The sequence below is a fragment of the Phyllobates terribilis genome, unplaced genomic scaffold (assembly GCF_046119375.1).
Source record: "Phyllobates terribilis strain yellow unplaced genomic scaffold, ASM4611937v1 Scaffold_123__1_contigs__length_5148117, whole genome shotgun sequence".
NCBI lineage: Eukaryota > Metazoa > Chordata > Amphibia > Anura > Dendrobatidae > Phyllobates > Phyllobates terribilis.
Window position 1 is genome coordinate 778359 of NW_027362883.1, and position 27183 is coordinate 805541.

The window sequence follows — 27183 nt, forward strand, 5'->3', positions numbered from 1 at the left end:
TTCTGTTAAACTGTTGCTTATGGCGGTCTCTGTGAGCTTCTCAGCGACATTCAGCCAGCCAGGTATCCTGCCTGCAGTAGATGGAATGTATGGAATGTGGCAATGGAACGCTGGCTGCGCGTGTCATAATAGGCTCTGAGCCTTTATATACCTGTGCACAGCAGCAGCCACCTTCAGTCTGCTGCTGGACAGCCAGCAGCAGCAGCAGCAGGAGAGGTATGTAATCAGGAGCCCCTCCTGCTAAGGGTAGACAGCTGCTCGTTCCACCCCACCCCCCGCCTTAATTGGTTCTCCTCCCTTCCAACGGTGTTGAGGCGGGTGGGAACAGCAGGGGGTGAAGGTGCTGTGTTTAAGAGTGGAGTTATGCAGATCTAAACGCGTGGATTGCAGCAGCAGCAAGCCGAAAAGTGCAGGCATGTAAGGGATCTAGAGGTTGACAACATGTCTTCTTAACGGGAGTCCAGGAGCTCATCTCCACAAATGGACTTTTCAGGATCCTTGGGTGGCTCCGTAGTTTGAAAACCAATTCTGGTTATCGCTTCTCGGCCTTTTGGCTAAGATCAAGTGTAGTATCTGTTCTTATCAGTTTAATATCTGATACGTCCCCTATCTGGGGACCATATATTAAATGGATTTTTAGAACCAAGGGAGATGGAAAAAGAGCTTGCTCTGTCCACTCCACGCATTGACCTGGTATTGCAGTATCTCCAGGACCGGTGCACCCCTTCTTAATGCAGTTTCTAAAATCAGAAAGAATTGAATTCAATGTTTTTTGTTCATTTGCTTGTTTGTCGGATTTTGGGATGGACTCTTTGGCTTTGCTTTTCTTCTCCTCATTGGATTTTTCATGTTCAAAGTTGCAGAAGCCAGATTACAAGCTCATTTTGGTTCAACTTCAGCAACTGTGCATTGCATTGCCATGTAATGTGATGCAATGCTATCTTTCTAGCTCTCCCTTTTTACTTCCTTTTGGATAAACAGACATATTAGGCAAGCATTTTGGAGCTTTCACCTAAATAACTACAGGTGGTGAGATAAGCTGCACAATATAATTGACCTTTCAGTATATTGTTGCACACACACATCTATTTAGCAAATGCCCTTGTTATCAACAGCAGCCTTTAAACTCACCTGAGCTAACAGGTATGTGCGCTGGTTACTCTGCTGCGCTTAAAATTTCTTTTTTGGTTTGCTACAATGCTTTTCTGAAACGATGTCTCCTTCTGCTGAACACTGACTTCTTTCATTTAATGCCTGCAGACTATAAAAGAGAACCCAACCCAAAAAGTTTGGTTGATTAGTCTGTGGCATTCTGTTAAAATGTTGCTTATGGCGGTCTCTGTGAGCTTCTCAGCGACATTCAGCCAGCCAGGTATCCTGCCTGCAGTAGATGGAATGTGGCAATGGAACGCTGGCTGCGCGTGTCATAATAGGCTCTGAGCCTTTATATACCTGTGCACAGCAGCAGCCACCTTCAGTCTGCTGCTGGACAGCCAGCAGCAGCAGCAGCAAGAGAGGTATGTAATCAGGAGCCCTCCTGCTAAGGGTAGACAGCTGCTCGTTCCACCCCACCCCCCGCCTTAATTGGTTCTCCTCCCTTCCAACGGTGTTGAGGCGGGTGGGAACAGCAGGGGGTGAAGGTGCTGTGTTTAAAGAGGTGGAGTTATGCAGATCTAAAACGCGTGGATTGCAGCAGCAGCAAGCCGAAAAGTGCAGGCATGTAAGGGGATCTAGAGGTTGACAACATGTCTTCTTAACGGGTGTCCAGGAGCTCATCTCCACAAATGGACTTTTCAGGATCTTGGGTGGCTCCGTAGTTTGAAACCAATTCTGGTTATCGCTTCTCGGCCTTTTGGCTAAGATCAGTGTAGTATCTGTTCTTATCAGTTTAATATCTGATACGTCCCCTATCTGGGGACCATATATTAAATGGATTTTTAGAACAGGGAGATGGAAAAAGAGCTTGCTCTGTCCACTCCACGCATTGACCTGGTATTGCAGTATCTCCAGGACCGGTGCACCCCTTCTTTAATGCAGTTTCTAAAATCAGAAAGAATTGAATTCAATGTTTTTTGTTCATTTTGCTTGTTTGTCGATTTGGGATGGACTCTTTGGCTTTGCTTTTCTTCTCCTCATTGGATTTTCATGTTCAAAAGTTGCAGAAGCCAGATTACAAGCTCATTTTGGTTCAACTTCAGCAACTGTGCATTGCATGCCATGTAATGTGATGCAATGCTATCTTTCTAGCTCTCCCTTTTTACTTCCTTTTGGATAAACAGACATATTAGGCAAGCATTTTGGAGCTTTCACCTAAATAACTACAGGTGGTGAGATACTGCACAATATAATTGACCTTTCAGTATATTGTTGCACACACACCATCTATTTAGCAAATGCCCTTGTTATCAACAGCAGCCTTTAAACTCACCTGAGCTAACAGGTATGTGCGCTGGTTACTCTGCCGCGCTTAAAATTTCTTTTTTGGTTTGCTACAATGCCTTTTCTGAAACGTTGTCTCCTTCTGCTGGAACACTGACTTCTTTCATTTAATGCCTGCAGACTATAAAAGAGAACCCAACCCAAAAAGTTTGGTTGATTAGTCTGTGGCATTCTGTTAAGCTGTTGCTTATGGCGGTCCTCTGTGAGCTTCTCAGCGACATTCAGCCAGCAGGTATCCTGCCTGCAGTAGATGGAATGTGGCAATGGAACGCTGGCTGCGCGTGTCATAATAGGCTCTGAGCCTTTATATACCTGTGCACAGCAGCAGCCACCTTCAGTCTGCTGCTGGACAGCCAGCAGCAGCAGCAGCAGGAGAGGTATGTAATCAGGAGCCCTCCTGCTAAGGGTAGACAGCTGCTCGTTCCACCCCACCCCCCGCCTTAATTGGTTCTCCTCCCTTCCAACGGTTTTGAGGCGGGTGGGAACAGCAGGGGGTGAAGGTGCTGTGTTTAAAGAGGTGGAGTTATGCAGATCTAAAACGCGTGGATTGCAGCAGCAGCAAGCCGAAAAGTGCAGGCATGTAAGGGATCTAGAGGTTGACAACATGTCTTCTTAACGGGAGTCCAGGAGCTCATCTCCACAAATGGACTTTTCAGGATCCTTGGGTGGCTCCGTAGTTTGAAACCAATTCTGGTTATCGCTTCTCGGCCTTTTGGCTAAGATCAAGTGTAGTATCTTGTTCTTATCAGTTTAATATCTGATACGTCCCCTATCTGGGGACCATATATTAAATGGATTTTTAGAACAGGGAGATGGAAAAAGAGCTTGCTCTGTCCACTCCACGCATTGACCTGGTATTGCAGTATCTCCAGGACCGGTGCACCCCTTCTTTAATGCAGTTTCTAAAATCAGAAAGAATTGAATTCAATGTTTTTTGTTCATTTTGCTTGTTTGTCGGATTTTGGGATGGACTCTTTGGCTTTGCTTTTCTTCTCCTCATTGGATTTTTCATGTTCAAAGTTGCAGAAGCCAGATTACAAGCTCATTTTGGTTCAACTTCAGCAACTGTGCATTGCATTGCCATGTAATGTGATGCAAATGCTATCTTTCTAGCTCTCCCTTTTTACTTCCTTTTGGATAAACAGACATATTAGGCAAGCATTTTGGAGCTTTCACCTAAATAACTACAGGTGGTGAGATAAGCTGCACAATATAATTGACCTTTCAGTATATTGTTGCACACACACCATCTATTTAGCAAATGCCCTTGGTTATCAACAGCGGCCTTTTAAACTCACCTGAGCTAACAGGTATGTGCGCTGTTACTCTGCTGCGCTTAAAATTTCTTTTTGGTTTGCTACAATGCCTTTTCTGAAACGTTGTCTCCTTCTGCTGGAACACTGACTTCTTTCATTTAATGCCTGCAGACTATAAAAGAGAACCCAACCCAAAAAGTTTGGTTGATTAGTCTGTGGCATTCTGTTAAACTGTTGCTTATGGCGGTCTCTGTGAGCTTCTCAGCGACATTCAGACAGCCAGGTATCCTGCCTGCAGTAGATGGAATGTGGCAATGGAACGCTGGCTGCGCGTGTCATAATAGGCTCTGAGCCTTTATATACCTGTGCACAGCAGCAGCCACCTTCAGTCTGCTGCTGGACAGCCAGCAGCAGCAGCAGCAGGAGAGGTATGTAATCAGGAGCCCTCCTGCTAAGGGTAGACAGCTGCTCGTTCCACCCCACCCCCCGCCTTAATTGGTTCTGCCTCCCTTCCAACGGTGTTGAGGCGGGTGGGAACAGCAGGGGTGAAGGTGCTGTGTTTAAAGAGGTGGAGTTATGCAGATCTAAAACGCGTGGATTGCAGCAGCAGCAAGCCGAAAAGTGCAGGCATGTAAGGGATCTAGAGGTTGACAACATGTCTTCTTAACGGGAGTCCAGGAGCTCATCTCCACAAATGGACTTTTCAGGATCCTTGGGTGGCTCCGTAGTTTGAAAACCAATTCTGGTTATCGCTTCTCGGCCTTTTGGCTAAGATCAGTGTAGTATCTGTTCTTATCAGTTTAATATCTGATACGTCCCCTATCTGGGGACCATATATTAAATGGATTTTTAGAACAGGGAGATGGAAAAAGAGCTTGCTCTGTCCACTCCACGCATTGACCTGGTATTGCAGTATCTCCAGGACCGGTGCACCCCTTCTTTAATGCAGTTTCTAAAATCAGAAAGAATTGAATTCAATGTTTTTTGTTCATTTTGCTTGTTTGTCGGATTTTGGGATGGGACTCTTTGGCTTTGCTTTTCTTCTCCTCATTGGATTTTTCATGTTCAAAGTTGCAGAAGCCAGATTACAAGCTCATTTTGGTTCAACTTCAGCAACTGTGCATTGCATTGCCATGTAATGTGATGCAATGCTATCTTTCTAGCTCTCCCTTTTTACTTCCTTTTGGATAACAGACATATTAGGCAAGCATTTTGGAGCTTTCACCTAAATAACTACAGGTGGTGAGATAAGCTGCACAATATAATTGACCTTTCAGTATATTGTTGCACACACACCATCTATTTAGCAAATGCCCTTGTTATCAACAGCAGCCTTTTAAACTCACCTGAGCTAACAGGTATGTGCGCTGGTTACTCTGCTGCGCTTAAAATTTCTTTTTTGGTTTGCTACAATGCCTTTTCTGAAACGTTGTCTCCTTCTGCTGGAACACTGACTTCTTTCATTTAATGCCTGCAGACTATAAAAGAGAACCCAACCAAAAAGTTTGGTTGATTAGTCTGTGGCATTCTGTTAAACTGTTGCTTATGGCGGTCTCTGTGAGCTTCTCAGCGACATTCAGCCAGCCAGGTATCCTGCCTGCAGTAGATGGAATGTGGCAATGGAACGCTGGCTGCGCGTGTCATAATAGGCTCTGAGCCTTTATATACCTGTGCACAGCAGCAGCCACCTTCAGTCTGCTGCTGGACAGCCAGCAGCAGCAGCAGCAGGAGAGGTATGTAATCAGGAGCCCTCCTGCTAAGGGTAGACAGCTGCTCGTTCCACCCCACCCCCGCCTTAATTGGTTCTCCTCCCTTCCAACGGTGTTGAGGCGGGTGGGAACAGCAGGGGTGAAGGTGCTGTGTTTAAAGAGGTGGAGTTATGCAGATCTAAAACGCGTGGATTGCAGCAGCAGCAAGCCGAAAAGTGCAGGCATGTAAGGGATCTAGAGGTTGACAACATGTCTTCTTAACGGGAGTCCAGGAGCTCATCTCCACAAATGGACTTTTCAGGATCCTTGGGTGGCTCCGTAGTTTGAAACCAATTCTGGTTATCGCTTCTCGGCCTTTTGGCTAAGATCAAGTGTAGTATCTGTTCTTATCAGTTTAATATCTGATACGTCCCCTATCTGGGGACCATATATTAAATGGATTTTTAGAACAGGGAGATGGAAAAAAGAGCTTGCTCTGTCACTCCACGCATTGACCTGGTATTGCAGTATCTCCAGGACCGGTGCACCCCTTCTTTAATGCAGTTTCTAAAATCAGAAAGAATTGAATTCAATGTTTTTTGTTCATTTTGCTTGTTTGTCGGATTTTGGGATGGACTCTTTGGCTTTGCTTTTCTTCTCCTCATTGGATTTTTCATGTTCAAAGTTGCAGAAGCCAGATTACAAGCTCATTTTGGTTCAACTTCAGCAACTGTGCATTGCATTGCCATGTAATGTGATGCAATGCTATCTTTCTAGCTCTCCTTTTTACTTCCTTTTGGATAAACAGACATATTAGGCAAGCATTTTGGAGCTTTCACCTAAATAACTACCGGTGGTGAGATAAGCTGCACAATATAATTGACCTTTCAGTATATTGTTGCACACACACCATCTATTTAGCAAATGCCCTTGTTATCAACAGCAGCCTTTTAACTCACCTGAGCTAACAGGTATGTGCGCTGGTTACTCTGCTGCGCTTAAAATTTCTTTTTTGGTTTGCTACAATGCCTTTTCTGAAACGTTGTCTCCTTCTGCTGGAACACTGACTTCTTTCATTTAATGCCTGCAGACTATAAAAGAGAACCCAACCCAAAAAGTTTGGTTGATTAGTCTGTGGCATTCTGTTAAACTGTTGCTTATGGCGGTCTCTGTGAGCTCTCAGCGACATTCAGCCAGCCAGGTATCCTGCCTGCAGTAGATGGAATGTGGCAATGGAACGCTGGCTGCGCGTGTCATAATAGGCTCTGAGCCTTTATATACCTGTGCACAGCAGCAGCCACCTTCAGTCTGCTGCTGGACAGCCAGCAGCAGCAGCAGCAGGAGAGGTATGTAATCAGGAGCCCTCCTGCTAAGGGTAGACAGCTGCTCGTTCCACCCCACCCCCCGCCTTAATTGGTTCTCCTCCCTTCCAACGGTGTTGAGGCGGGTGGGAACAGCAGGGGTGAAGGTGCTGTGTTTAAAGAGGTGGAGTTATGCAGATCTAAAACGCGTGGATTGCAGCAGCAGCAGCCGAAAAGTGCAGGCATGTAAGGGATCTAGAGGTTGACAACATGTCTTCTTAACGGGAGTCCAGGAGCTCATCTCCACAAATGGACTTTTCAGGATCCTTGGGTGGCTCCGTAGTTTGAAACCAATTCTGGTTATCGCTTCTCGGCCTTTTGGCTAAGATCAAGTGTAGTATCTGTTCTTATCAGTTTAATATCTGATACGTCCCCTATCTGGGGACCATATATTAAATGGATTTTTAGAACAGGGAGATGGAAAAAGAGCTTACTCTGTCCACTCCACGCATTGACCTGGTATTGCAGTATCTCCAGGACCGGTGCACCCCTTCTTTAATGCAGTTTCTAAAATCAGAAAGAATTGAATTCAATGTTTTTTGTTCATTTTGCTTGTTTGTTGGATTTTGGGATGGACTCTTTGGCTTTGCTTTTCCTTCTCCTCATTGGATTTTTCATGTTCAAAGTTGCAGAAGCCAGATTACAAGCTCATTTTGGTTCAACTTCAGCAACTGTGCATTGCATTGGCCATGTAATGTGATGCAATGCTATCTTTCTAGCTCTCCCTTTTTACTTCCTTTTGGATAAACAGACATATTAGGCAAGCATTTTGGAGCTTTCACCTAAATAACTACAGGTGGTGAGATAAGCTGCACAATATAATTGACCTTTCAGTATATTGTTGCACACACACATCTATATAGCAAATGCCCTTGTTATCAACAGCAGCCTTTTAAACTCACCTGAGCTAACAGGTATGTGCGCTGGTTACTCTGCTGCGCTTAAAATTTCTTTTTTGGTTTGCTACAATGCCTTTTCTGAAACGTTGTCTCCTTCTGCTGGAACACTGACTTCTTTCATTTAATGCCTGCAGACTATAAAAGAGAACCCAACCCAAAAAGTTTGGTTGATTAGTCTGTGGCATTCTGTTAAACTGTTGCTTATGGCGGTCTCTGTGAGCTTCTCAGCGACATTCAGCCAGCCAGGTATCCTGCCTGCAGTAGATGGAATGTGGCAATGGAACGCTGGCTGCGCGTGTCATAATAGGCTCTGAGCCTTTATATACCTGTGCACAGCAGCAGCCACCTTCAGTCTGCTGCTGGACAGCCAGCAGCAGCAGCAGGAGAGGTATGTAATCAGGAGCCCTCCTGCTAAGGGTAGACAGCTGCTCGTTCCACCACACCCCCCGCCTTAATTGGTTCTCCTCCCTTCCAACGGTGTTGAGGCGGGTGGGAACAGCAGGGGTGAAGGTGCTGTGTTTAAAGAGGTGGAGTTATGCAGATCCAAAGCGCGTGGATTGCAGCAGCAGCAACCGAAAAGTGCAGGCATGTAAGGGATCTAGAGGTTGACAACATGTCTTCTTAACGGGAGTCCAGGAGCTCATCTCCACAAATGGACTTTTCAGGATCCTTGGGTGGCTCCGTAGTTTGAAACCAATTCTGGTTATCGCTTCTCGGCCTTTTGGCTAAGATCAAGTGTAGTATCTGTTCTTATCAGTTTAATATCTGATACGTCCCCTATCTGGGGACCATATATTAAATGGATTTTTAGAACAGGGAGATGGAAAAGAGCTTGCTCTGTCCACTCCACGCATTGACCTGGTATTGCAGTATCTCCCAGGACCGGTGCACCCCTTCTTTAATGCAGTTTCTAAAATCAGAAAGAATTGAATTCAATGTTTTTTTGTTCATTTTGCTTGTTTGTCGGATTTTGAGATGGACTCTTTGGCTTTGCTTTTCTTCTCCTCATTGGATTTTTCATGTTCAAAGTTGCAGAAGCCAGATTACAAGCTCATTTTGGTTCAACTTCAGCAACTGTGCATTGCATTGCCATGTAATGTGATGCAATGCTATCTTTCTAGCTCTCCCTTTTTACTTCCTTTTGGATAAACAGACATATTAGGCAAGCATTTTGGAGCTTTCACCTAAATAACTACAGGTGGTGAGATAAGCTGCACAATATAATTGACCTTTCAGTATATTGTTGCACACACACCATCTATTTAGCAAATGCCCTTGTTATCAACAGCAGCCTTTTAAACTCACCTGAGCTAACAGGTATGTGCGCTGGTTACTCTGCTGCGCTTAAAATTTCTTTTTTGGTTTGCTACAATGCCTTTTCTGAAACGTTGTCTCCTTCTGCTGGAACACTGACTTCTTTCATTTAATGCCTGCAGACTATAAAAGAGAACCCAACCCAAAAAGTTTGGTTGATTAGTCTGTGGCATTCTGTTAAACTGTTGCTTATGGCGGTCTCTGTGAGCTTCTCAGCGACATTCAGCCAGCCAGGTATCCTGCCTGCAGTAGATGGAATGTGGCAATGGAACGCTGGCTGCGCGTGTCATAATAGGCTCTGAGCCTTTATATACCTGTGCACAGCAGCAGCCACCTTCAGTCTGCTGCTGGACAGCCAGCAGCAGCAGCAGCAGGAGAGGTATGTAATCAGGAGCCCTCCTGCTAAGGGTAGACAGCTGCTCGTTCCACCCCACGCCCCGCCTTAATTGGTTCTCCTCCCTTCCAACGGTGTTGAGGCGGGTGGGAACAGCAGGGGGTGAAGGTGCTGTGTTTAAAGAGGTGGAGTTATGCAGATCTAAAACGCGTGGATTGCAGCAGCAGCAAGCCGAAAAGTGCAGGCATGTAAGGGATCTAGAGGTTGACAACATGTCTTCTTAACGGGAGTCCAGGAGCTCATCTCCACAAATGGACTTTTCAGGATCCTTGGGTGGCTCCGTAGTTTGAAACCAATTCTGGTTATCGCTTCTCGGCCTTTTGGCTAAGATCAAGTGTAGTATCTGTTCTTATCAGTTTAATATCTGATACGTCCCCTATCTGGGGACCATATATTAAATGGATTTTTAGAACAGGGAGATGGAAAAAGAGCTTGCTCTGTCCACTCCACGCATTGACCTGGTATTGCAGTATCTCCAGGACCGGTGCACCCCTTCTTTAATGCAGTTTCTAAAATCAGAAAGAATTGAATTCAATGTTTTTTGTTCATTTTGCTTGTTTGTCGGATTTTGGGATGGACTCTTTGGCTTTGCTTTTCTTCTCCTCATTGGATTTTTCATGTTCAAAGTTGCAGAAGCCAGATTACAAGCTCATTTTGGTTCAACTTCAGCAACTGTGCATTGCATTGCCATGTAATGTGATGCAATGCTATCTTTCTAGCTCTCCCTTTTTACTTCCTTTTGGATAAACAGACATATTAGGCAAGCATTTTGGAGCTTTCACCTAAATAACTACAGGTGGTGAGATAAGCTGCACAATATAATTGACCTTTCAGTATATTGTTGCACACACACCATCTATTTAGCAAATGCCCTTGTTATCAACAGCAGCCTTTTAAACTCACCTGAGCTAACAGGTATGTGCGCTGGTTACTCTGCTGCGCTTAAAATTTCTTTTTTGGTTTGCTACAATGCCTTTTCTGAAACGTTGTCTCCTTCTGCTGGAACACTGACTTCTTTCATTTAATGCCTGCAGACTATAAAAGAGAACCCAACCCAAAAAGTTTGGTTGACTAGTCTGTGGCATTCTGTTAAACTGTTGCTTATGGCGGTCTCTGTGAGCTTCTCAGCGACATTCAGCCAGCCAGGTATCCTGCCTGCAGTAGATGGAATGTGGCAATGGAACGCTGGCTGCGCGTGTCATAATAGGCTCTGAGCCTTTATATACCTGTGCACAGCAGCAGCCACCTTCAGTCTGCTGCTGGACAGCCAGCAGCAGCAGCAGCAGGAGAGGTATGTAATCAGGAGCCCTCCTGCTAAGGGTAGACAGCTGCTCGTTCCACCCCACCCCCCGCCTTAATTGGTTCTCCTCCCTTCCAACGGTGTTGAGGCGGGTGGGAACAGCAGGGGGTGAAGGTGCTGTGTTTAAAGAGGTGGAGTTATGCAGATCTAAAACGCGTGGATTGCAGCAGCAGCAAGCCGAAAAGTGCAGGCATGTAAGGGATCTAGAGGTTGACAACATGTCTTCTTAACGGGAGTCCAGGAGCTCATCTCCACAAATGGACTTTTCAGGATCCTTGGGTGGCTCCGTAGTTTGAAACCAATTCTGGTTATCGCTTCTCGGCCTTTTGGCTAAGATCAAGTGTAGTATCTGTTCTTATCAGTTTAATATCTGATACGTCCCCTATCTGGGGACCATATATTAAATGGATTTTTAGAACAGGGAGATGGAAAAAGAGCTTGCTCTGTCCACTCCACGCATTGACCTGGTATTGCAGTATCTCCAGGACCGGTGCACCCCTTCTTTAATGCAGTTTCTAAAATCAGAAAGAATTGAATTCAATGTTTTTTGTTCATTTTGCTTGTTTGTCGGATTTTGGGATGGACTCTTTGGCTTTGCTTTTCTTCTCCTCATTGGATTTTTCATGTTCAAAGTTGCAGAAGCCAGATTACAAGCTCATTTTGGTTCAACTTCAGCAACTGTGCATTGCATTGCCATGTAATGTGATGCAATGCTATCTTTCTAGCTCTCCCTTTTTACTTCCTTTTGGATAAACAGACATATTAGGCAAGCATTTTGGAGCTTTCACCTAAATAACTACAGGTGGTGAGATAAGCTGCACAATATAATTGACCTTTCAGTATATTGTTGCACACACACCATCTATTTAGCAAATGCCCTTGTTATCAACAGCAGCCTTTTAAACTCACCTGAGCTAACAGGTATGTGCGCTGGTTACTCTGCTGCGCTTAAAATTTCTTTTTTGGTTTGCTACAATGCCTTTTCTGAAACGTTGTCTCCTTCTGCTGGAACACTGACTTCTTTCATTTAATGCCTGCAGACTATAAAAGAGAACCCAACCCAAAAAGTTTGGTTGATTAGTCTGTGGCATTCTGTTAAACTGTTGCTTATGGCGGTCTCTGTGAGCTTCTCAGCGACATTCAGCCAGCCAGGTATCCTGCCTGCAGTAGATGGAATGTGGCAATGGAACGCTGGCTGCGCGTGTCATAATAGGCTCTGAGCCTTTATATACCTGTGCACAGCAGCAGCCACCTTCAGTCTGCTGCTGGACAGCCAGCAGCAGCAGCAGCAGGAGAGGTATGTAATCAGGAGCCCTCCTGCTAAGGGTAGACAGCTGCTCGTTCCACCCCACCCCCCGCCTTAATTGGTTCTCCTCCCTTCCAACGGTGTTGAGGCGGGTGGGAACAGCAGGGGGTGAAGGTGCTGTGTTTAAAGAGGTGGAGTTATGCAGATCTAAAACGCGTGGATTGCAGCAGCAGCAAGCCGAAAAGTGCAGGCATGTAAGGGATCTAGAGGTTGACAACATGTCTTCTTAACGGGAGTCCAGGAGCTCATCTCCACAAATGGACTTTTCAGGATCCTTGGGTGGCTCCGTAGTTTGAAACCAATTCTGGTTATGGCTTCTCGGCCTTTTGGCTAAGATCAAGTGTAGTATCTGTTCTTATCAGTTTAATATCTGATACGTCCCCTATCTGGGGACCATATATTAAATGGATTTTTAGAACAGGGAGATGGAAAAAGAGCTTGCTCTGTCCACTCCACGCATTGACCTGGTATTGCAGTATCTCCAGGACCGGTGCACCCCTTCTTTAATGCAGTTTCTAAAATCAGAAAGAATTGAATTCAATGTTTTTTGTTCATTTTGCTTGTTTGTCGGATTTTGGGATGGACTCTTTGGCTTTGCTTTTCTTCTCCTCATTGGATTTTTCATGTTCAAAGTTGCAGAAGCCAGATTACAAGCTCATTTTGGTTCAACTTCAGCAACTGTGCATTGCATTGCCATGTAATGTGATGCAATGCTATCTTTCTAGCTCTCCCTTTTTACTTCCTTTTGATAAACAGACATATTAGGCAAGCATTTTGGAGCTTTCACCTAAATAACTACAGGTGGTGAGATAAGCTGCACAATATAATTGACCTTTCAGTATATTGTTGCACACACACCATCTATTTAGCAAATGCCCTTGTTATCAACAGCAGCCTTTTAAACTCACCTGAGCTAACAGGTATGTGCGCTGGTTACTCTGCTGCGCTTAAAATTTCTTTTTTGGTTTGCTACAATGCCTTTTCTGAAACGTTGTCTCCTTCTGCTGGAACACTGACTTCTTTCATTTAATGCCTGCAGACTATAAAAGAGAACCCAACCCAAAAAGTTTGGTTGATTAGTCTGTGGCATTCTGTTAAACTGTTGCTTATGGCGGTCTCTGTGAGCTTCTCAGTGACATTCAGCCAGCCAGGTATCCTGCCTGCAGTAGATGGAATGTGGCAATGGAACGCTGGCTGCGCGTGTCATAATAGGCTCTGAGCCTTTATATACCTGTGCACAGCAGCAGCCACCTTCAGTCTGCTGCTGGACAGCCAGCAGCAGCAGCAGGAGAGGTATGTAATCAGGAGCCCTCCTGCTAAGGGTAGACAGCTGCTCGTTCCACCCCACCCCCCGCCTTAATTGGTTCTCCTCCCTTCCAACGGTGTTGAGGCGGGTGGGAACAGCAGGGGGTGAAGGTGCTGTGTTTAAAGAGGTGGAGTTATGCAGATCTAAAACGCGTGGATTGCAGCAGCAGCAAGCCGAAAAGTGCAGGCATGTAAGGGATCTAGAGGTTGACAACATGTCTTCTTAACGGGAGTCCAGGAGCTCATCTCCACAAATGGACTTTTCAGGATCCTTGGGTGGCTCCGTAGTTTGAAACCAATTCTGGTTATCGCTTCTCGGCCTTTTGGCTAAGATCAAGTGTAGTATCTGTTCTTATCAGTTTAATATCTGATACGTCCCCTATCTGGGGACCATATATTAAATGGATTTTTAGAACAGGGAGATGGAAAAAGAGCTTGCTCTGTCCACTCCACGCATTGACCTGGTATTGCAGTATCTCCAGGACCGGTGCACCCCTTCTTTAATGCAGTTTCTAAAATCAGAAAGAATTGAATTCAATGTTTTTTGTTCATTTTGCTTGTTTGTCGGATTTTGGGATGGACTCTTTGGCTTTGCTTTTCTTCTCCTCATTGGATTTTTCATGTTCAAAGTTGCAGAAGCCAGATTACAAGCTCATTTTGGTTCAACTTCAGCAACTGTGCATTGCATTGCCATGTAATGTGATGCAATGCTATCTTTCTAGCTCTCCCTTTTTACTTCCTTTTGGATAAACAGACATATTAGGCAAGCATTTTGGAGCTTTCACCTAAATAACTACAGGTGGTGAGATAAGCTGCACAATATAATTGACCTTTCAGTATATTGTTGCACACACACCATCTATTTAGCAAATGCCCTTGTTATCAACAGCAGCCTTTTAAACTCACCTGAGCTAACAGGTATGTGCGCTGGTTACTCTGCTGCGCTTAAAATTTCTTTTTTGGTTTGCTACAATGCCTTTTCTGAAACGTTGTCTCCTTCTGCTGGAACACTGACTTCTTTCATTTAATGCCTGCAGACTATAAAAGAGAACCCAACCCAAAAAGTTTGGTTGATTAGTCTGTGGCATTCTGTTAAACTGTTGCTTATGGCGGTCTCTGTGAGCTTCTCAGCGACATTCAGCCAGCCAGGTATCCTGCCTGCAGTAGATGGAATGTGGCAATGGAACGCTGGCTGCGCGTGTCATAATAGGCTCTGAGCCTTTATATACCTGTGCACAGCAGCAGCCACCTTCAGTCTGCTGCTGGACAGCCAGCAGCAGCAGCAGCAGGAGAGGTATGTAATCAGGAGCCCTCCTGCTAAGGGTAGACAGCTGCTCGTTCCACCCCACCCCCCGCCTTAATTGGTTCTCCTCCCTTCCAACGGTGTTGAGGCGGGTGGGAACAGCAGGGGGTGAAGGTGCTGTGTTTAAAGAGGTGGAGTTATGCAGATCTAAAACGCGTGGATTGCAGCAGCAGCAAGCCGAAAAGTGCAGGCATGTAAGGGATCTAGAGGTTGACAACATGTCTTCTTAACGGGAGTCCAGGAGCTCATCTCCACAAATGGACTTTTCAGGATCCTTGGGTGGCTCCGTAGTTTGAAACCAATTCTGGTTATCGCTTCTCGGCCTTTTGGCTAAGATCAAGTGTAGTATCTGTTCTTATCAGTTTAATATCTGATACGTCCCCTATCTGGGGACCATATATTAAATGGATTTTTAGAACAGGGAGATGGAAAAAGAGCTTGCTCTGTCCACTGCACGCATTGACCTGGTATTGCAGTATCTCCAGGACCGGTGCACCCCTTCTTTAATGCAGTTTCTAAAATCAGAAAGAATTGAATTCAATGTTTTTTGTTCATTTTGCTTGTTTGTCGGATTTTGGGATGGACTCTTTGGCTTTGCTTTTCTTCTCCTCATTGGATTTTTCATGTTCAAAGTTGCAGAAGCCAGATAACAAGCTCATTTTGGTTCAACTTCAGCAACTGTGCATTGCATTGCCATGTAATGTGATGCAATGCTATCTTTCTAGCTCTCCCTTTTTACTTCCTTTTGGATAAACAGACATATTAGGCAAGCATTTTGGAGCTTTCACCTAAATAACTACAGGTGGTGAGATAAGCTGCACAATATAATTGACCTTTCAGTATATTGTTGCACACACACCATCTATTTAGCAAATGCCCTTGTTATCAACAGCAGCCTTTTAAACTCACCTGAGCTAACAGGTATGTGCGCTGGTTACTCTGCTGCGCTTAAAATTTCTTTTTTGGTTTGCTACAATGCCTTTTCTGAAACGTTGTCTCCTTCTGCTGGAACACTGACTTCTTTCATTTAATGCCTGCAGACTATAAAAGAGAACCCAACCCAAAAAGTTTGGTTGATTAGTCTGTGGCATTCTGTTAAACTGTTGCTTATGGCGGTCTCTGTGAGCTTCTCAGCGACATTCAGCCAGCCAGGTATCCTGCCTGCAGTAGATGGAATGTGGCAATGGAACGCTGGCTGCGCGTGTCATAATAGGCTCTGAGCCTTTATATACCTGTGCACAGCAGCAGCCACCTTCAGTCTGCTGCTGGACAGCCAGCAGCAGCAGCAGCAGGAGAGGTATGTAATCAGGAGCCCTCCTGCTAAGGGTAGACAGCTGCTCGTTCCACCCCACCCCCCGCCTTAATTGGTTCTCCTCCCTTCCAACGGTGTTGAGGCGGGTGGGAACAGCAGGGGGTGAAGGTGCTGTGTTTAAAGAGGTGGAGTTATGCAGATCTAAAACGCGTGGATTGCAGCAGCAGCAAGCCGAAAAGTGCAGGCATGTAAGGGATCTAGAGGTTGACAACATGTCTTCTTAACGGGAGTCCAGGAGCTCATCTCCACAAATGGACTTTTCAGGATCCTTGGGTGGCTCCGTAGTTTGAAACCAATTCTGGTTATGGCTTCTCGGCCTTTTGGCTAAGATCAAGTGTAGTATCTGTTCTTATCAGTTTAATATCTGATACGTCCCCTATCTGGGGACCATATATTAAATGGATTTTTAGAACAGGGAGATGGAAAAAGAGCTTGCTCTGTCCACTCCACGCATTGACCTGGTATTGCAGTATCTCCAGGACCGGTGCACCCCTTCTTTAATGCAGTTTCTAAAATCAGAAAGAATTGAATTCAATGTTTTTTGTTCATTTTGCTTGTTTGTCGGATTTTGGGATGGACTCTTTGGCTTTGCTTTTCTTCTCCTCATTGGATTTTTCATGTTCAAAGTTGCAGAAGCCAGATTACAAGCTCATTTTGGTTCAACTTCAGCAACTGTGCATTGCATTGCCATGTAATGTGATGCAATGCTATCTTTCTAGCTCTCCCTTTTTACTTCCTTTTGGATAAACAGACATATTAGGCAAGCATTTTGGAGCTTTCACCTAAATAACTACAGGTGGTGAGATAAGCTGCACAATATAATTGACCTTTCAGTATATTGTTGCACACACACCATCTATTTAGCAAATGCCCTTGTTATCAACAGCAGCCTTTTAAACTCACCTGAGCTAACAGGTATGTGCGCTGGTTACTCTGCTGCGCTTAAAATTTCTTTTTTGGTTTGCTACAATGCCTTTTCTGAAACGTTGTCTCCTTCTGCTGGAACACTGACTTCTTTCATTTAATGCCTGCAGACTATAAAAGAGAACCCAACCCAAAAAGTTTGGTTGATTAGTCTGTGGCATTCTGTTAAACTGTTGCTTATGGCGGTCTCTGTGAGCTTCTCAGTGACATTCAGCCAGCCAGGTATCCTGCCTGCAGTAGATGGAATGTGGCAATGGAACGCTGGCTGCGCGTGTCATAATAGGCTCTGAGCCTTTATATACCTGTGCACAGCAGCAGCCACCTTCAGTCTGCTGCTGGACAGCCAGCAGCAGCAGCAGGAGAGGTATGTAATCAGGAGCCCTCCTGCTAAGGGTAGACAGCTGCTCGTTCCACCCCACCCCCCGCCTTAATTGGTTCTCCTCCCTTCCAACGGTGTTGAGGCGGGTGGGAACAGCAGGGGGTGAAGGTGCTGTGTTTAAAGAGGTGGAGTTATGCAGATCTAAAACGCGTGGATTGCAGCAGCAGCAAGCCGAAAAGTGCAGGCATGTAAGGGATCTAGAGGTTGACAACATGTCTTCTTAACGGGAGTCCAGGAGCTCATCTCCACAAATGGACTTTTCAGGATCCTTGGGTGGCTCCGTAGTTTGAAACCAATTCTGGTTATCGCTTCTCGGCCTTTTGGCTAAGATCAAGTGTAGTATCTGTTCTTATCAGTTTAATATCTGATACGTCCCCTATCTGGGGACCATATATTAAATGGATTTTTAGAACAGGGAGATGGAAAAAGAGCTTGCTCTGTCCACTCCACGCATTGACCTGGTATTGCAGTATCTCCAGGACCGGTGCACCCCTTCTTTAATGCAGTTTCTAAAATCAGAAAGAATTGAATTCAATGTTTTTTGTTCATTTTGCTTGTTTGTCGGATTTTGGGATGGACTCTTTGGCTTTGCTTTTCTTCTCCTCATTGGATTTTTCATGTTCAAAGTTGCAGAAGCCAGATTACAAGCTCATTTTGGTTCAACTTCAGCAACTGTGCATTGCATTGCCATGTAATGTGATGCAATGCTATCTTTCTAGCTCTCCCTTTTTACTTCCTTTTGGATAAACAGACATATTAGGCAAGCATTTTGGAGCTTTCACCTAAATAACTACAGGTGGTGAGATAAGCTGCACAATATAATTGACCTTTCAGTATATTGTTGCACACACACCATCTATTTAGCAAATGCCCTTGTTATCAACAGCAGCCTTTTAAACTCACCTGAGCTAACAGGTATGTGCGCTGGTTACTCTGCTGCGCTTAAAATTTCTTTTTTGGTTTGCTACAATGCCTTTTCTGAAACGTTGTCTCCTTCTGCTGGAACACTGACTTCTTTCATTTAATGCCTGCAGACTATAAAAGAGAACCCAACCCAAAAAGTTTGGTTGATTAGTCTGTGGCATTCTGTTAAACTGTTGCTTATGGCGGTCTCTGTGAGCTTCTCAGCGACATTCAGCCAGCCAGGTATCCTGCCTGCAGTAGATGGAATGTGGCAATGGAACGCTGGCTGCGCGTGTCATAATAGGCTCTGAGCCTTTATATACCTGTGCACAGCAGCAGCCACCTTCAGTCTGCTGCTGGACAGCCAGCAGCAGCAGCAGCAGGAGAGGTATGTAATCAGGAGCCCTCCTGCTAAGGGTAGACAGCTGCTCGTTCCACCCCACCCCCCGCCTTAATTGGTTCTCCTCCCTTCCAACGGTGTTGAGGCGGGTGGGAACAGCAGGGGGTGAAGGTGCTGTGTTTAAAGAGGTGGAGTTATGCAGATCTAAAACGCGTGGATTGCAGCAGCAGCAAGCCGAAAAGTGCAGGCATGTAAGGGATCTAGAGGTTGACAACATGTCTTCTTAACGGGAGTCCAGGAGCTCATCTCCACAAATGGACTTTTCAGGATCCTTGGGTGGCTCCGTAGTTTGAAACCAATTCTGGTTATCGCTTCTCGGCCTTTTGGCTAAGATCAAGTGTAGTATCTGTTCTTATCAGTTTAATATCTGATACGTCCCCTATCTGGGGACCATATATTAAATGGATTTTTAGAACAGGGAGATGGAAAAAGAGCTTGCTCTGTCCACTCCACGCATTGACCTGGTATTGCAGTATCTCCAGGACCGGTGCACCCCTTCTTTAATGCAGTTTCTAAAATCAGAAAGAATTGAATTCAATGTTTTTTGTTCATTTTGCTTGTTTGTCGGATTTTGGGATGGACTCTTTGGCTTTGCTTTTCTTCTCCTCATTGGATTTTTCATGTTCAAAGTTGCAGAAGCCAGATTACAAGCTCATTTTGGTTCAACTTCAGCAACTGTGCATTGCATTGCCATGTAATGTGATGCAATGCTATCTTTCTAGCTCTCCCTTTTTACTTCCTTTTGGATAAACAGACATATTAGGCAAGCATTTTGGAGCTTTCACCTAAATAACTACAGGTGGTGAGATAAGCTGCACAATATAATTGACCTTTCAGTATATTGTTGCACACACACCATCTATTTAGCAAATGCCCTTGTTATCAACAGCAGCCTTTTAAACTCACCTGAGCTAACAGGTATGTGCGCTGGTTACTCTGCTGCGCTTAAAATTTCTTTTTTGGTTTGCTACAATGCCTTTTCTGAAACGTTGTCTCCTTCTGCTGGAACACTGACTTCTTTCATTTAATGCCTGCAGACTATAAAAGAGAACCCAACCCAAAAAGTTTGGTTGATTAGTCTGTGGCATTCTGTTAAACTGTTGCTTATGGCGGTCTCTGTGAGCTTCTCAGCGACATTCAGCCAGCCAGGTATCCTGCCTGCAGTAGATGGAATGTGGCAATGGAACGCTGGCTGCGCGTGTCATAATAGGCTCTGAGCCTTTATATACCTGTGCACAGCAGCAGCCACCTTCAGTCTGCTGCTGGACAGCCAGCAGCAGCAGCAGCAGGAGAGGTATGTAATCAGGAACCCTCCTGCTAAGGGTAGACAGCTGCTCGTTCCACCCCACCCCCCGCCTTAATTGGTTCTCCTCCCTTCCAACGGTGTTGAGGCGGGTGGGAACAGCAGGGGGTGAAGGTGCTGTGTTTAAAGAGGTGGAGTTATGCAGATCTAAAACGCGTGGATTGCAGCAGCAGCAAGCCGAAAAGTGCAGGCATGTAAGGGATCTAGAGGTTGACAACATGTCTTCTTAACGGGAGTCCAGGAGCTCATCTCCACAAATGGACTTTTCAGGATCCTTGGGTGGCTCCGTAGTTTGAAACCAATTCTGGTTATCGCTTCTCGGCCTTTTGGCTAAGATCAAGTGTAGTATCTGTTCTTATCAGTTTAATATCTGATACGTCCCCTATCTGGGGACCATATATTAAATGGATTTTTAGAACAGGGAGATGGAAAAAGAGCTTGCTCTGTCCACTCCACGCATTGACCTGGTATTGCAGTATCTCCAGGACCGGTGCACCCCTTCTTTAATGCAGTTTCTAAAATCAGAAAGAATTGAATTCAATGTTTTTTGTTCATTTTGCTTGTTTGTCGGATTTTGGGATGGACTCTTTGGCTTTGCTTTTCTTCTCCTCATTGGATTTTTCATGTTCAAAGTTGCAGAAGCCAGATTACAAGCTCATTTTGGTTCAACTTCAGCAACTGTGCATTGCATTGCCATGTAATGTGATGCAATGCTATCTTTCTAGCTCTCCCTTTTTACTTCCTTTTGGATAAACAGACATATTAGGCAAGCATTTTGGAGCTTTCACCTAAATAACTACAGGTGGTGAGATAAGCTGCACAATATAATTGACCTTTCAGTATATTGTTGCACACACACCATCTATTTAGCAAATGCCCTTGTTATCAACAGCAGCCTTTTAAACTCACCTGAGCTAACAGGTATGTGCGCTGGTTACTCTGCTGCGCTTAAAATTTCTTTTTTGGTTTGCTACAATGCCTTTTCTGAAACGTTGTCTCCTTCTGCTGGAACACTGACTTCTTTCATTTAATGCCTGCAGACTATAAAAGAGAACCCAACCCAAAAAGTTTGGTTGATTAGTCTGTGGCATTCTGTTAAACTGTTGCTTATGGCGGTCTCTGTGAGCTTCTCAGCGACATTCAGCCAGCCAGGTATCCTGCCTGCAGTAGATGGAATGTGGCAATGGAACGCTGGCTGCGCGTGTCATAATAGGCTCTGAGCCTTTATATACCTGTGCACAGCAGCAGCCACCTTCAGTCTGCTGCTGGACAGCCAGCAGCAGCAGCAGCAGGAGAGGTATGTAATCAGGAGCCCTCCTGCTAAGGGTAGACAGCTGCTCGTTCCACCCCACCCCCCGCCTTAATTGGTTCTCCTCCCTTCCAACGGTGTTGAGGCGGGTGGGAACAGCAGGGGGTGAAGGTGCTGTGTTTAAAGAGGTGGAGTTATGCAGATCTAAAACGCGTGGATTGCAGCAGCAGCAAGCCGAAAAGTGCAGGCATGTAAGGGATCTAGAGGTTGACAACATGTCTTCTTAACGGGAGTCCAGGAGCTCATCTCCACAAATGGACTTTTCAGGATCCTTGGGTGGCTCCGTAGTTTGAAACCAATTCTGGTTATCGCTTCTCGGCCTTTTGGCTAAGATCAAGTGTAGTATCTGTTCTTATCAGTTTAATATCTGATACGTCCCCTATCTGGGGACCATATATTAAATGGATTTTTAGAACAGGGAGATGGAAAAAGAGCTTGCTCTGTCCACTCCACGCATTGACCTGGTATTGCAGTATCTCCAGGACCGGTGCACCCCTTCTTTAATGCAGTTTCTAAAATCAGAAAGAATTGAATTCAATGTTTTTTGTTCATTTTGCTTGTTTGTCGGATTTTGGGATGGACACTTTGGCTTTGCTTTTCTTCTCCTCATTGGATTTTTCATGTTCAAAGTTGCAGAAGCCAGATTACAAGCTCATTTTGGTTCAACTTCAGCAACTGTGCATTGCATTGCCATGTAATGTGATGCAATGCTATCTTTCTAGCTCTCCCTTTTTACTTCCTTTTGGATAAACAGACATATTAGGCAAGCATTTTGGAGCTTTCACCTAAATAACTACAGGTGGTGAGATAAGCTGCACAATATAATTGACCTTTCAGTATATTGTTGCACACACACCATCTATTTAGCAAATGCCCTTGTTATCAACAGCAGCCTTTTAAACTCACCTGAGCTAACAGGTATGTGCGCTGGTTACTCTGCTGCGCTTAAAATTTCTTTTTTGGTTTGCTACAATGCCTTTTCTGAAACGTTGTCTCCTTCTGCTGGAACACTGACTTCTTTCATTTAATGCCTGCAGACTATAAAAGAGAACCCAACCCAAAAAGTTTGGTTGATTAGTCTGTGGCATTCTGTTAAACTGTTGCTTATGGCGGTCTCTGTGAGCTTCTCAGCGACATTCAGCCAGCCAGGTATCCTGCCTGCAGTAGATGGAATGTGGCAATGGAACGCTGGCTGCGCGTGTCATAATAGGCTCTGAGCCTTTATATACCTGTGCACAGCAGCAGCCACCTTCAGTCTGCTGCTGGACAGCCAGCAGCAGCAGCAGCAGGAGAGGTATGTAATCAGGAGCCCTCCTGCTAAGGGTAGACAGCTGCTCGTTCCACCCCACCCCCCGCCTTAATTGGTTCTCCTCCCTTCCAACGGTGTTGAGGCGGGTGGGAACAGCAGGGGGTGAAGGTGCTGTGTTTAAAGAGGTGGAGTTATGCAGATCTAAAACGCGTGGATTGCAGCAGCAGCAAGCCGAAAAGTGCAGGCATGTAAGGGATCTAGAGGTTGACAACATGTCTTCTTAACGGGAGTCCAGGAGCTCATCTCCACAAATGGACTTTTCAGGATCCTTGGGTGGCTCCGTAGTTTGAAACCAATTCTGGTTATCGCTTCTCGGCCTTTTGGCTAAGATCAAGTGTAGTATCTGTTCTTATCAGTTTAATATCTGATACGTCCCCTATCTGGGGACCATATATTAAATGGATTTTTAGAACAGGGAGATGGAAAAAGAGCTTGCTCTGTCCACTCCACGCATTGACCTGGTATTGCAGTATCTCCAGGACCGGTGCACCCCTTCTTTAATGCAGTTTCTAAAATCAGAAAGAATTGAATTCAATGTTTTTTGTTCATTTTGCTTGTTTGTCGGATTTTGGGATGGACTCTTTGGCTTTGCTTTTCTTCTCCTCATTGGATTTTTCATGTTCAAAGTTGCAGAAGCCAGATTACAAGCTCATTTTGGTTCAACTTCAGCAACTGTGCATTGCATTGCCATGTAATGTGATGCAATGCTATCTTTCTAGCTCTCCCTTTTTACTTCCTTTTGGATAAACAGACATATTAGGCAAGCATTTTGGAGCTTTCACCTAAATAACTACAGGTGGTGAGATAAGCTGCACAATATAATTGACCTTTCAGTATATTGTTGCACACACACCATCTATTTAGCAAATGCCCTTGTTATCAACAGCAGCCTTTTAAACTCACCTGAGTTAACAGGTATGTGCGCTGGTTACTCTGCTGCGCTTAAAATTTCTTTTTTGGTTTGCTACAATGCCTTTTCTGAAACGTTGTCTCCTTCTGCTGGAACACTGACTTCTTTCATTTAATGCCTGCAGACTATAAAAGAGAACCCAACCCAAAAAGTTTGGTTGATTAGTCTGTGGCATTCTGTTAAACTGTTGCTTATGGCGGTCTCTGTGAGCTTCTCAGCGACATTCAGCCAGCCAGGTATCCTGCCTGCAGTAGATGGAATGTGGCAATGGAACGCTGGCTGCGCGTGTCATAATAGGCTCTGAGCCTTTATATACCTGTGCACAGCAGCAGCCACCTTCAGTCTGCTGCTGGACAGCCAGCAGCAGCAGCAGCAGGAGAGGTATGTAATCAGGAGCCCTCCTGCTAAGGGTAGACAGCTGCTCGTTCCACCCCACCCCCCGCCTTAATTGGTTCTCCTCCCTTCCAACGGTGTTGAGGTGGGTGGGAACAGCAGGGGGTGAAGGTGCTGTGTTTAAAGAGGTGGAGTTATGCAGATCTAAAACGCGTGGATTGCAGCAGCAGCAAGCCGAAAAGTGCAGGCATGTAAGGGATCTAGAGGTTGACAACATGTCTTCTTAACGGGAGTCCAGGAGCTCATCTCCACAAATGGACTTTTCAGGATCCTTGGGTGGCTCCGTAGTTTGAAACCAATTCTGGTTATCGCTTCTCGGCCTTTTGGCTAAGATCAAGTGTAGTATCTGTTCTTATCAGTTTAATATCTGATACGTCCCCTATCTGGGGACCATATATTAAATGGATTTTTAGAACAGGGAGATGGAAAAAGAGCTTGCTCTGTCCACTCCACGCATTGACCTGGTATTGCAGTATCTCCAGGACCGGTGCACCCCTTCTTTAATGCAGTTTCTAAAATCAGAAAGAATTGAATTCAATGTTTTTTGTTCATTTTGCTTGTTTGTCGGATTTTGGGATGGACTCTTTGGCTTTGCTTTTCTTCTCCTCATTGGATTTTTCATGTTCAAAGTTGCAGAAGCCAGATTACAAGCTCATTTTGGTTCAACTTCAGCAACTGTGCATTGCATTGCCATGTAATGTGATGCAATGCTATCTTTCTAGCTCTCCCTTTTTACTTCCTTTTGGATAAACAGACATATTAGGCAAGCATTTTGGAGCTTTCACCTAAATAACTACAGGTGGTGAGATAAGCTGCACAATATAATTGACCTTTCAGTATATTGTTGCACACACACCATCTATTTAGCAAATGCCCTTGTTATCAACAGCAGCCTTTTAAACTCACCTGAGCTAACAGGTATGTGCGCTGGTTACTCTGCTGCGCTTAAAATTTCTTTTTTGGTTTGCTACAATGCCTTTTCTGAAACGTTGTCTCCTTCTGCTGGAACACTGACTTCTTTCATTTAATGCCTGCAGACTATAAAAGAGAACCCAACCCAAAAAGTTTGGTTGATTAGTCTGTGGCATTCTGTTAAACTGTTGCTTATGGCGGTCTCTGTGAGCTTCTCAGCGACATTCAGCCAGCCAGGTATCCTGCCTGCAGTAGATGGAATGTGGCAATGGAACGCTGGCTGCGCGTGTCATAATAGGCTCTGAGCCTTTATATACCTGTGCACAGCAGCAGCCACCTTCAGTCTGCTGCTGGACAGCCAGCAGCAGCAGCAGCAGGAGAGGTATGTAATCAGGAGCCCTCCTGCTAAGGGTAGACAGCTGCTCGTTCCACCCCACCCCCCGCCTTAATTGGTTCTCCTCCCTTCCAACGGTGTTGAGGCGGGTGGGAACAGCAGGGGGTGAAGGTGCTGTGTTTAAAGAGGTGGAGTTATGCAGATCTAAAACGCGTGGATTGCAGCAGCAGCAAGCCGAAAAGTGCAGGCATGTAAGGGATCTAGAGGTTGACAACATGTCTTCTTAACGGGAGTCCAGGAGCTCATCTCCACAAATGGACTTTTCAGGATCCTTGGGTGGCTCCGTAGTTTGAAACCAATTCTGGTTATCGCTTCTCGGCCTTTTGGCTAAGATACCACATCTTGCCAGAAGGATTCTAAGCCAATCGTGCCCTTGGCCTTGAGGCATCGGCGGTGTAAAAGCCGTCTTAAGCCTCATGCTGCTTTAGGGGGCAGATACGCAAAGAAACCAAGAAGGCGATCGACCCTATCTACCTTTTGAAGATGGCATCAGCAGTAGCGGCCGCAGTGCGCTATGCCAGAGCTGGTGACCTTCGCATCAAGAACTCTTTCAAGATCGAAGTGGACGATGCATCCAAGGAGAAGATGACCTTGAAGTTTTTCGTGAGGAGAGTGCTGCTGGAGATCCTAGGAGTAAAGAGGGAAGACATCCTGGCCCTTCAAGATCGCCCCGGTTCCTTCACTTTGACTCTGGAGTCGGAGTATGCGTGCCAGAACCTCTTCCGCCAGATTCACCTGCACCTTTCAGATGAGGACCTTAAAGGACTCACCTTTGTCATCCTTTACTCCGGTGGAGAGAAGCCGCTCGTGGTTCAGATGAGCAACCCTCATGTTCCCTTAGTTAATATTATTTGCTTTCTTCAAAACTATTTCCCAGAACTGCGGTATTCCCACAAGGTCATGAATGAGGAAAACCTCTGGACGGGAAAGCATAAATTTTTTGTTAAATTTTGTGAAGATCCAAATGGCATTGGTGGTCAGCGTCATCCTCCGTCAAGTTTCCTGATCGGTAGGGAGCGGGGGCGCCTCTTCTACCCGGACATGCCCCTCTTCTGCCGGAAATGCATGTGTTTCGGTCACACTTATGAGAACTGCAAGGAGGAGGTGGCAATCTGTAAGAAGTGCTACAAGCATGGACATGCCACAATTGACTGTACCAATGAGATGGTGTGCAACATCTGCCGGGTCCCAGGTCACTCCTTCCGGGAGTGTCCTTTGAAGAAAAAGGCGGAAACCTATGCTGAAACGCTGGCAAAGCAACCTGCCCGTGTGCCTCCATCTGCTCCCGGGGGGCAGAGGCAACCCTCTGCTGTTCCTGCTCCTGCGGGTGCGTCTACAGCGCGGGGGCAGTCTTCTAGCTCTCCAGTAACTGCTCCACAGACCAAGCCTGCTAGTACATCAGGTGGTACGTCTGCACCTGCTGCACAGAGGAAGCCAACCAACCCTCCTGCTCCTGCTGCTAAGGGGGGTCCCACCGGTGCTCCTGTATCTACTGTGCGAACACAACCCCCTGTAGGCGGGTCCACAAGCACTTCAGTGCCTGCTGCACAGGGAAAACCTGCCAGTTCTCCTATTCCTGCTGCGCATAAGCCCACGTCTGTGCAGAAACCTCCAGCTGAGAAACCTGTCCCTCCTGAGAAGAGGGAAGCTTCATCTAAGGACTGGGCTGCTGATTCTGATCCGGGTGATATGGTGGTGGAGGGGAGTCCCTCTGCTGAAATCGGGACATTTAGCTCGGAGGAAGAAGCAATGGAGCTGGAAACTCGTAGGAAAAGGAAAACAGATGATAGGTCTGATGAGAATGTGGCCAGGGAGACTTCCAAGAAGTGTCCATTAAAACCAAGTCTTCTGCAATACAAGCCAATGGCTCCCGCTGCCCCTCCTGAGGAGCCAAGGCCTTCAGACCCTATAAACATTTCTTTTTCGGACTCAGAAGTGCAGAGCCCGTTAACATCGGTGGGCTTTATGTCTGATTCTGACAGTAGTGTGACCTGAACTATCCTATCATGACCTCGTCAATTAAAGTAGCCTCGCTCAATGTGAGGAGTATAAGGGGCCCTACAAGAAGGGCTGCTTTGTTTTCCTACCTGTCAACAGTGGACTGTGATGTCTTTTGTTTGCAAGAATGTAACATTGACTTTGATATGAATTATGCAGATTTAAGAAAAGA

General features: G+C 45.5%; 19 non-coding genes across 19 annotated transcripts; all 19 read left to right on the forward strand.

Annotated features, from left to right (window-relative positions):
- Window positions 1-534: 534 nt before the first annotated feature.
- LOC141202336 (U2 spliceosomal RNA) lies at window positions 535-727 on the forward strand. The gene has a single exon (XR_012273612.1). It is a non-coding gene; the product is annotated as a U2 spliceosomal RNA (small nuclear RNA).
- Window positions 728-1836: 1109 nt separating this feature from the next.
- LOC141202454 (U2 spliceosomal RNA) lies at window positions 1837-2026 on the forward strand. The gene has a single exon (XR_012273726.1). It is a non-coding gene; the product is annotated as a U2 spliceosomal RNA (small nuclear RNA).
- A 1109-nt stretch (window positions 2027-3135) lies between these two features.
- On the forward strand, window positions 3136-3327 carry LOC141202449 (U2 spliceosomal RNA). The gene has a single exon (XR_012273721.1). It is a non-coding gene; the product is annotated as a U2 spliceosomal RNA (small nuclear RNA).
- A 1116-nt stretch (window positions 3328-4443) lies between these two features.
- Window positions 4444-4633, forward strand: LOC141202455 (U2 spliceosomal RNA). Its single transcript, XR_012273727.1, has one exon. It is a non-coding gene; the product is annotated as a U2 spliceosomal RNA (small nuclear RNA).
- Window positions 4634-5745: 1112 nt separating this feature from the next.
- LOC141202429 (U2 spliceosomal RNA) lies at window positions 5746-5936 on the forward strand. The gene has a single exon (XR_012273702.1). It is a non-coding gene; the product is annotated as a U2 spliceosomal RNA (small nuclear RNA).
- Window positions 5937-7046: 1110 nt separating this feature from the next.
- On the forward strand, window positions 7047-7237 carry LOC141202417 (U2 spliceosomal RNA). Its single transcript, XR_012273690.1, has one exon. It is a non-coding gene; the product is annotated as a U2 spliceosomal RNA (small nuclear RNA).
- A 1111-nt stretch (window positions 7238-8348) lies between these two features.
- LOC141202453 (U2 spliceosomal RNA) lies at window positions 8349-8539 on the forward strand. The gene has a single exon (XR_012273725.1). It is a non-coding gene; the product is annotated as a U2 spliceosomal RNA (small nuclear RNA).
- Window positions 8540-9655: 1116 nt separating this feature from the next.
- LOC141202988 (U2 spliceosomal RNA) lies at window positions 9656-9846 on the forward strand. Its single transcript, XR_012274132.1, has one exon. It is a non-coding gene; the product is annotated as a U2 spliceosomal RNA (small nuclear RNA).
- Window positions 9847-10961: 1115 nt separating this feature from the next.
- LOC141202989 (U2 spliceosomal RNA) lies at window positions 10962-11152 on the forward strand. The gene has a single exon (XR_012274133.1). It is a non-coding gene; the product is annotated as a U2 spliceosomal RNA (small nuclear RNA).
- Window positions 11153-12267: 1115 nt separating this feature from the next.
- Window positions 12268-12458, forward strand: LOC141202277 (U2 spliceosomal RNA). Its single transcript, XR_012273555.1, has one exon. It is a non-coding gene; the product is annotated as a U2 spliceosomal RNA (small nuclear RNA).
- Window positions 12459-13569: 1111 nt separating this feature from the next.
- On the forward strand, window positions 13570-13760 carry LOC141202990 (U2 spliceosomal RNA). The gene has a single exon (XR_012274134.1). It is a non-coding gene; the product is annotated as a U2 spliceosomal RNA (small nuclear RNA).
- Window positions 13761-14875: 1115 nt separating this feature from the next.
- Window positions 14876-15066, forward strand: LOC141202389 (U2 spliceosomal RNA). Its single transcript, XR_012273664.1, has one exon. It is a non-coding gene; the product is annotated as a U2 spliceosomal RNA (small nuclear RNA).
- A 1115-nt stretch (window positions 15067-16181) lies between these two features.
- LOC141202278 (U2 spliceosomal RNA) lies at window positions 16182-16372 on the forward strand. Its single transcript, XR_012273556.1, has one exon. It is a non-coding gene; the product is annotated as a U2 spliceosomal RNA (small nuclear RNA).
- Window positions 16373-17484: 1112 nt separating this feature from the next.
- LOC141202991 (U2 spliceosomal RNA) lies at window positions 17485-17675 on the forward strand. Its single transcript, XR_012274135.1, has one exon. It is a non-coding gene; the product is annotated as a U2 spliceosomal RNA (small nuclear RNA).
- Window positions 17676-18790: 1115 nt separating this feature from the next.
- Window positions 18791-18981, forward strand: LOC141202992 (U2 spliceosomal RNA). The gene has a single exon (XR_012274136.1). It is a non-coding gene; the product is annotated as a U2 spliceosomal RNA (small nuclear RNA).
- Window positions 18982-20096: 1115 nt separating this feature from the next.
- LOC141202993 (U2 spliceosomal RNA) lies at window positions 20097-20287 on the forward strand. The gene has a single exon (XR_012274137.1). It is a non-coding gene; the product is annotated as a U2 spliceosomal RNA (small nuclear RNA).
- Window positions 20288-21402: 1115 nt separating this feature from the next.
- On the forward strand, window positions 21403-21593 carry LOC141202994 (U2 spliceosomal RNA). The gene has a single exon (XR_012274138.1). It is a non-coding gene; the product is annotated as a U2 spliceosomal RNA (small nuclear RNA).
- A 1115-nt stretch (window positions 21594-22708) lies between these two features.
- Window positions 22709-22899, forward strand: LOC141202995 (U2 spliceosomal RNA). The gene has a single exon (XR_012274139.1). It is a non-coding gene; the product is annotated as a U2 spliceosomal RNA (small nuclear RNA).
- Window positions 22900-24014: 1115 nt separating this feature from the next.
- Window positions 24015-24205, forward strand: LOC141202997 (U2 spliceosomal RNA). The gene has a single exon (XR_012274141.1). It is a non-coding gene; the product is annotated as a U2 spliceosomal RNA (small nuclear RNA).
- Window positions 24206-27183: the final 2978 nt, after the last annotated feature.